At 42.4% G+C, this 8,059-nt stretch overlaps 1 pseudogene; it reads left to right on the plus strand.

Moving 5' to 3' along the window:
- The first annotated feature begins 5,835 nt into the window (after positions 1 to 5,835).
- Positions 5,836 to 6,689, plus strand: LOC118582063 (annotated as a pseudogene).
- The last annotated feature ends 1,370 nt before the right edge of the window (positions 6,690 to 8,059 follow it).

Raw genomic sequence — 8,059 nt, forward strand, 5'->3', positions numbered from 1 at the left:
TGACCCCTTCCCTATTGCATGCCTCCTTGTGTAAAATAGCCATTGTCTGGCCTTTAAGGCCTTGCCTACTCCAGCACACACAGCCAAACCAATTTTTCTCCTGGCAAAAACCTCATCACTAGCCAGCCCTACTACTAGGAAACAAACACAAAAAGGTTGTGTGTCTGATGATGGAGTAGTTAGAGCAGTATAAACTTTGAATTAAACCACATTTTAAAAAAAAAACTAAAATTTTTAAGATAGAGGCTATTTGGAGGCATGAGCGGATAACTGAAGGAAAGAAGAGAGCTAAATCAGGGAAGCTCGGGTTTGCAGCTTTTGTCTAAGGAAAGTTCCAAGTCTAAGAGATGCTCTAAAACTAGGATTCCTGGAGCCCTGAGACAGGCAAGAGGAGGGAAGAGTTTAGTGATGTGGGACTCCTCTTGGTATGGGCTACACATAGCCCCGTCTAATAATGCAGCCTCCCTGTTAACTCCTTTACTTGAATGTACCACATACACATGCCTGTTTCTGGAAAAAAACAAATGCACCTAGCAACCTTAGCCTTCCTGTCTGCATCAGGTTACTATACACTTGCTTCTGAGGATGGAATGGGTTTCTCCTCCCCTTGAAAACTATCACACTTTGACAGATTTTATTCAATCATATTCTCACTATGTCCAAGCACAAGACCAAAAAGGTCAGTCTGGCCTAAACTAGGTTTGGGTACCTTCACAGTGAGGGAAACTGTGTCCTCAAAGTAAACTTGTGGGGAAAATTCCCTATTCACTACCTCATGCCAATGCAGAATTGGGCATGCATGATTAAAATCAGATTCGCAATGGGAATCAGCATATGCAGTAGAAAATTATATAATCCAATCACTTAAAATAGAGATCCACCCAAACTGTGCCCCTTACCTATCATAACCAGCCCCCTTCCTTTAAGCCCCAGCACTGACCTGAAGTCTTTGAGTATCTTTACCATGTGGCTACTTTCTTGTAGTGTATTCAGGCCTGTTCCGTCAACACTCTGAGTTGGTTTCCTGGCTCCTATGCAATCTGTGCAAACTTCTACTTCATCCTTTAATAAGAGGCCAAGAACCTAGAAACACCCGCCCAGATCCTGACAACTGTGATAGCGCTGTCACTTTTCTGTTCTTGGTGTTCTGAGAATGTCCAATAGTTCAAACCAACTTGGAACTCACAATCCCCCTGCCTCTACTACTGCATGCTCCATGCTGTCCTGCATGGAACTGCACTCTCAATAGCTCAAGTGCATGGGACAGGAATTCAAGGCCCTCAAAATGGCAGGACATTAAGAAAGGAGATCTAGAGACTAGGACTGTGACTCAGTCTACAGCATGTACCTAGCTGGAGCAAAGCCCTGGGTTCCATCCTTACCACTAGGAGGAAGAAAAGATGAGAAATCTGAAGGAGAAGCTGTAGGAAGAAGCCCCCAATGTACATGAAAAGCCTGTCACATCTTTAATTAGCTTATATATTGTGTTTTCAAAAGAAGGCTAAAAAGAACCCACTAGAAGGCTCTCAAAACAAAACCCAAACCAGTAAATGACAGCAACAACAAAGCCGAGTAGAAACATCTAGGGTACTCCTACTGCAGGAGACAATGCTGTGATGCCTCACCGTTTTCATGTTTAAGGGCTTTGATAAATCAGGTTTTCACTTCAGAAGTGGACATTTCAGAGTTAAGTGTGTCTCTGAATTAAAGACACTCCAGCAATTCTGAGGGCAAAACCAACAGACGCACCTTAATAAAACACCAGGCCACCCTGAGTTCAAGCAGGTCAGCCAATAACTGACTGAACTGCCTTGGAAAACAAACCTAATGCTCTTCATCAGAAGATAAAGAGATTCTGTGATCGTCCAAATGTCTAGTGTATAACAAGGAAATAGTAAACATTCGAAGAAACATAAAAATGTCACATTAGATACAGAAAAAAAATTATCCTGAGATGATTGGAATTAGAAAACATGATTCCAAAAGAGTTGTTTCAAACGTTTTCAAGGACTTCAAGAGAACATGTCAGAATGACCACACAGATAAGGAATACCAGCAGAGAAATAGAAAATGCAGGGTGGGGGGGGGGGACTGGAACAGAAGGGAACTTAGGAGAGTAAGGTTGGGGAGGAGAAAAGATCCTCAGGTACAAGTGACTCTTAGAGTCCAGGAAAGACCCGTGGAGGGGAGATCTCTAGTTCAAGAACCCAGAAATCTCAAAGTCGACTTACAAGCTGGGACAGTAACAGGGAAGCGTGAGGAGAGGAATTGGCAAGGTTCACTTTTGGCCTCCAGTTGGTGTTGCTAGGAGTAACCAGACAGAGTTGAGTAGAGAATGCCAGGTGGATAGGTGCAGGAGGGCAAGGTCGGGAAAAACAAGCCATTTCAGTGCTGGAAACCAAATTACATTAATCCTGGGAACTGGCTTGTTCAATCAAAATGAAGGGACTAACAAACAATATTAATCAAATCAGGGTTCAGTATGAAGAACAGAAAGAAATAAGACAAAAATAATAATAATAAGTATTCCTCAGTGGCCTGAAAGACAGTAGCAACTGCCTGTGCATGTATTTGGAGGCCCAAAAGGAAAAATGAAAAAAAATGAAGAAATAATTATTTTTTTAATTCCCAAATATAGTAAAAATAATAATGAAAATTACTTTCTTCTTTAAGAGTTTGCTGAATCCCAAGTAGAACAAATGAACAGAAAATCAACCATGCGGGGTTAGGGATTTAGCTCAGTGGTAGAGTGCTTGCCTAGCAAGCACAAGGCCCTGGGTTCTGTCATCAGCTCAAAAAAAAAAAAAAAAAAAATCAACCATGCCAGGTGGTGGTGGCACACGCCTTTAATCCCAGCACTTGGGAGGCAGAGCCAGGGGGATCTCTGTGAGTTCAAGACCAGCCTGGTCTACAGAGCAAGATTCAGGAAGGCACCAAAACTACACAGAGAAACCCTGTCTCAGAAAAAAAGAAAGAAAGAAAAAAAGGAAGGAAGGAAGGAAGGATGTATGGAAGGAAGGAAGGAAGGAAGGAAGGAAGGAAGGAAGGAAGGAAGGAAGGGAAAGGAAGGAAGGAAGAAAGGAAGGAAGGAAGGAAGGAAGGAAGGAAGGGAAAGGAAGGAAGAAAGGAAGGAAGGAAGGAAGGAAGGAAGGAAGGAAGGAAGGAAGGAAGGAAGAAAAAGAAAACCAACCATATCTAGAAACGTTATAAACTGTTTTAAACCAAAAGTTTAAAACAAAATCTTAAAGTAGGAATAGGGAAAGATGCCTGAAATCCCAGCACCTGGAAGAGAGAGGAAGGAACATCTGACGTTCAAGATCATCCTTACCTACCATAGTGTTCTAGGCCAACCTGGGCTACAGGAAATTTGGGGGACAGGGCTTCTTCTCATGGTATACAAGAGGAGTTGGCTACCAGGGGGCGTAACAAGGGTTATGTTTTGATTGATAGATTAGGTCAATACAATCATTAATGTCTTGCACTTGTCTGCTTCCACAATACATATTACTTTAGTCATGTACATACCCAATTATGCATATGCATAAGATGGAAATAGGGGATTTTTTTTTTTTTTTGAAACAGGGTTTCTCTGTGTAGCTTTGTACCTTTCCTGGAACTCACTTGGTAGCCTAGGCTGGCCTCGAACTCACAGAGATCCGCCTGCCTCTGCCTCCAGAGTGCTGGGATTAAAGGCGTGTGCCACCACTGCCCAGCTGGAAATAGGGGATTTTTGTCAACACAATTTTACCTTCTTGTACATGCACCCAAAAGCAGTTCAGGCTGGATTGGCCTTTTCATTCCTGCAAGTTTCATGCCTTATTAAAAGCTCTGGAGAGGGGGCTGGAAAATGATTCAGTAGTTAAGAGTGCATGCTACTCCTAAAGATCTGAGTTTGTTTCCCAGCACCCATGTTGAGTGACTCATAACCACTGGTAATTCCAACTCCAGAGAAATTGACATTCTACTCTCTTCTGGCCTCCACAGGCACCTACACACACACACAAAAAAAAAAAAAAAATTAAGTAAAAGTAAAGTTTCTAAAAAGTCTATGTGTGTAGACAAAAAAAACAGAGATGCAAATAAATCTACTTGGATAATTTTTAGACCCAGATATTACAGCAGCAACAATAAAGATGTCAGCTCAACTAGAAAAACAAAAACTTTACTGGAATCCTATATTGTTCCGTTCTTACTACCCAGTACCTGAGGTCCAGTCTTCAACTAAAAGTTACAAAGCTTACTAAAAGGCAAAACCAGTCTAGAAAGGCCAAGGCAACATTGGAACCAGCTGCAGAGCTGGCAGAGCTCTAATAACTGTCTGGATGGGGGTTTTAAATGACTGTGAGTATGATTCTAAAGCTCTAAAGGGAGAAGTGAGCATCGAGAACAGATGGGTAATGCACAGCCACACTCACTAGAAGAATCCGAAGGAAATACTCGCAATCAAAGTGAGTTCATGAAATGGTTAAATGGGAAAACTTTCACCAGATTTCTAAAATCTTAGATTCATGTGATATAGAACCTGATGTCATTTTATACATAGAAAATACAAAGAGTATGACAGAATTATTAGGTTGTTGTCAGCTTTCAAGCCCTCATTCTTTGCCCTCTTTCCAGCCCACATTTATAAACCAGCTGTTAAGAAAGCTCCAGACTCCTTCTTGGAGCTGGGGAGAGAGTTTAGTAATTAACCTATTTGTTCCACAAGCATGAGGAACCAAGCTAGATACCAGAACTCATAAAAGCCTTGTAACCCCGGTGCTGGGAGACAAAGTCAGGCAGATCCCTGGAGCTTGCTGGTCAGTCAGTGTAGATTAATCAGCAAGTTCCACACCAGTGAGAGATTATTTCAAAAATCAAAGTGGACAGGATACTGAGGAAGAACATCTGAGGTTGACCTTGGGTCATAAAAACACAATTGCCACTAGAGGAAAGTTCAGACCAAATGAGACTCAGTTTTTAGAGCAGTATCCAAGTCACCAAAGAGAGAGAGAGAGAGAGAGAGACATTTTCTCAATCACTCAGGCTCCCCCACCCCACCTCACCCATCTGTGTGTGTGTGTGTGTGTGTGTGTGTGTGTGTGTGTGTGTGTGTATGTGTGTGTTGCTTATTCTCAAGCCATAAGGGGAAATCCTAAGTGTGCACATACATAATAGCAGAAAAATAAGAGAACTGTTACTGGTAGGAGTCATGAAGAGGAAGACAGCACTAAACCATACCACAGCATGGATGAATCACCAAAGCACTAAGTGAAAAAAAAAAAGCCAGATGCAAACGTTCATATTGTGTGTGAACCAGTTCTTGTCAAACACCTAGAACAGGTCAAATTCATAGGAACATAAAACAGAGCAGTGGTTGCCAGTAGCCACCGAAGGGAAGAAATAATAGCTATTTCATGGCATGGGGGTCTTCTTATTTAGCAATAAAATGTTTTGGATCTAGATGAAGGTGATACCTGCCAACACTTGAGAGCATTCTAAACCCTTAATGGTGCATTTTTTTTTTCCTCCTACAATGCTGACATCAGTCTTAGAGCCTTACACATGCTAAGCAAGAGCTCTACCGTGGTGTTTCTGTTTTATTTGTCTGTCTTGAGATCGGGTCTCATTAAGGGACAGTGAACTAACTCATTGTAAAGCCTATGCAGACAGACCCCCTGCCTCGGTTTTCAGCATATCTGGGATTCGCAGGGCCAAATAAACTGTACCTCTTAAACTGATGATTTTAGGCCATGTGAATTTTTTGTTATTAAACCACCAAAAGAATTAAAGAAGAGGGAATCCATGTGGAGATCAGAGTGGAAGCAAGCGTGAATGGGCGCCACAGAAGGAAACATGGCTGCCAAAGTGTTTGAGTCCATCGGTGAAGTTCAACCTAAGTTTAGCAGTTGCAGGAGAACTCTGCCTTATATAATGTGGATGCTGGATACAGAGGTGTCATCTTTGGCCAGTTCCTTGGAGTACAGGACATTGTGGTAGGGGAAGGGACTCACTTTCTCATCCCTTGGGTACAGAAACCAATTATCTTTAACTGCCGCTCACAACCACGGAACGTACCAGTCATCACTGGTAGCAAGTATTTGCAGAACGTCAACATCACACTACACATCCTCTTCCAGCCGGTAGCCAGCCAGTTTCCTCGCATCTACACCAGCCTTGGTGAGGACTATGATGAGTGGTTGCTGCTGTCTAACACCACAGAGATCCTCAAGTAAGTGGTGGCTCGCTTTGATGCTGGAGAATTGATCACTCAGAAAGAGAGAGAGGAGAGAGAGAGAGAGAGAGAGAGAGAGAGAGAGAGAGAGAGCTGGTCTCAAGGCAGGTGAGCGATGACCTCACAGAGAGAGTAGCAACGTTTGGGCTCATGGATGACATGTCCTTGACACGTCTGACCTTCAGGAAAGAGTTCACAGAAGCAGTGGAAGCCAAGCAGGTGGCTCAGCAGAAGCGGAAAAGGCCAGAATTGTGGTGGGAAAGGTTGTGCAGCAGAAAAAGGCAGCCATCATCTCTGCTGAGGGTGACTCCAAGGCAGCCGAGCAGATTGCCAACTCCCTGGCCACCGCAGGTGATGGCCTGATTGAGCTGCTCAAGCTGGAGGCTGCTGAGGACATTGCTTACCAGCTCTCCCGTTCTGGAACATCACCTACCTGCCAGTGGCGCCGCGGCTGCTCCTCCAGCTTCCCCAGTGAGGCCTCCTCTGCTTGCTTCTTCTCCGGCCATGGCCTCCATCGTTCTGAATACACTTTCCTTCTGCCCCACCCCAGAAATCACTGTGAAATTTCATGATCAGCTTAAATTGAAGGAAATAAAAGCAAAATCACTTCAGATCTCTAATTTTTAAAAGAAGATTAAAGAAGAAACAGATAAATTCCTAACAATAGTTGAAAACTAGAGGCTTTTTCAATTTTAAGGTAATTTGATTTTTAAAATAATAAATTTAAAAAGCAAGCCCAATGTGGTGGTACATAGCTATAATCTTCATCCTAGGAAAGGATGGAGCAGGTTTAAGCCCAGCCTGTCCCAAAAGAAAAATGGGAGCTGGAGAGATGACTCAGTGATTAAGAGCACATAACACTCTTGCAGAGGACCTGAGTTGGCTTCTTAGCATCCACACAGGGCAGCTCACAACAGCCTGTAACTCCAGTCCCAGGAAATCCAGTGCCTCTGGCCTCCACAGGCTCCTACACTCACATGCACATACCCACACACAGGCACATAACTAAAATTAACTCTTTAATAAAAATGTATAAAATTATAAAACCCAATAATCAAATAAATAAGCAATCACATTATCAAGAAAATACAGATTAAAATGAAAGTGATTGCCCTAAACTAAAATAGCTATTAAACAGAATGATGCCACCAGATATCAGCCAAAATATCAGCAAGTAGATCTTCCACACTTGCTGTTAAGAATATTAAATTGTGTGACCAAGCTGTAGCAGTTTCTCATTAAGTTAAACATACGCCCTATCTGTAAGCCAGCAATTCCATGTCTAGGAAGATACCTAAAATTGAGAAAATTCATAGTTCCTGAAACGCTTAGTACATGTACTTATTATTCTTAATTCACAAAAGCCACAAACTAGAAGAAACGCAAAAGTGAACTGATGAAAAAGTTTGCAAAGACTGCATATTAACAACACTGCTCAACAGGAGACAAGCAAGCGAGCTCCGGACACAAACAGCAGAGAAACATCACAGCAGAGAAACCCAGACTCAAAAGAACACAGGGTTACCCCTTCCTGTCAGGTGTCAGGAAATGATGCTGTGTAATACCGTTTATATTATATGTATCACCATTTATAACAAATCAAAAGACTGAGAGCCACGGGAGTCGGAAAAACTGGAGGCAGGTAAGAGAGGATATTATGAGTAGTGATGCTCTTCTTTATAACAGTCATGCGACACAAGTACTTACATTTACCAAACCCACCTAACTGTGCTCTGAAGACCTGGGCAGTTAGCTATATATTTCTATTTTACTGTGCATAAATTTTGCTACAATCAGAAAACACACCCTCACCAGGCGGTGGTGATATAGGTCTTTAATCCCTAT

This window comes from Onychomys torridus, chromosome 1 (genome assembly GCF_903995425.1).
Source record: "Onychomys torridus chromosome 1, mOncTor1.1, whole genome shotgun sequence".
NCBI lineage: Eukaryota > Metazoa > Chordata > Mammalia > Rodentia > Cricetidae > Onychomys > Onychomys torridus.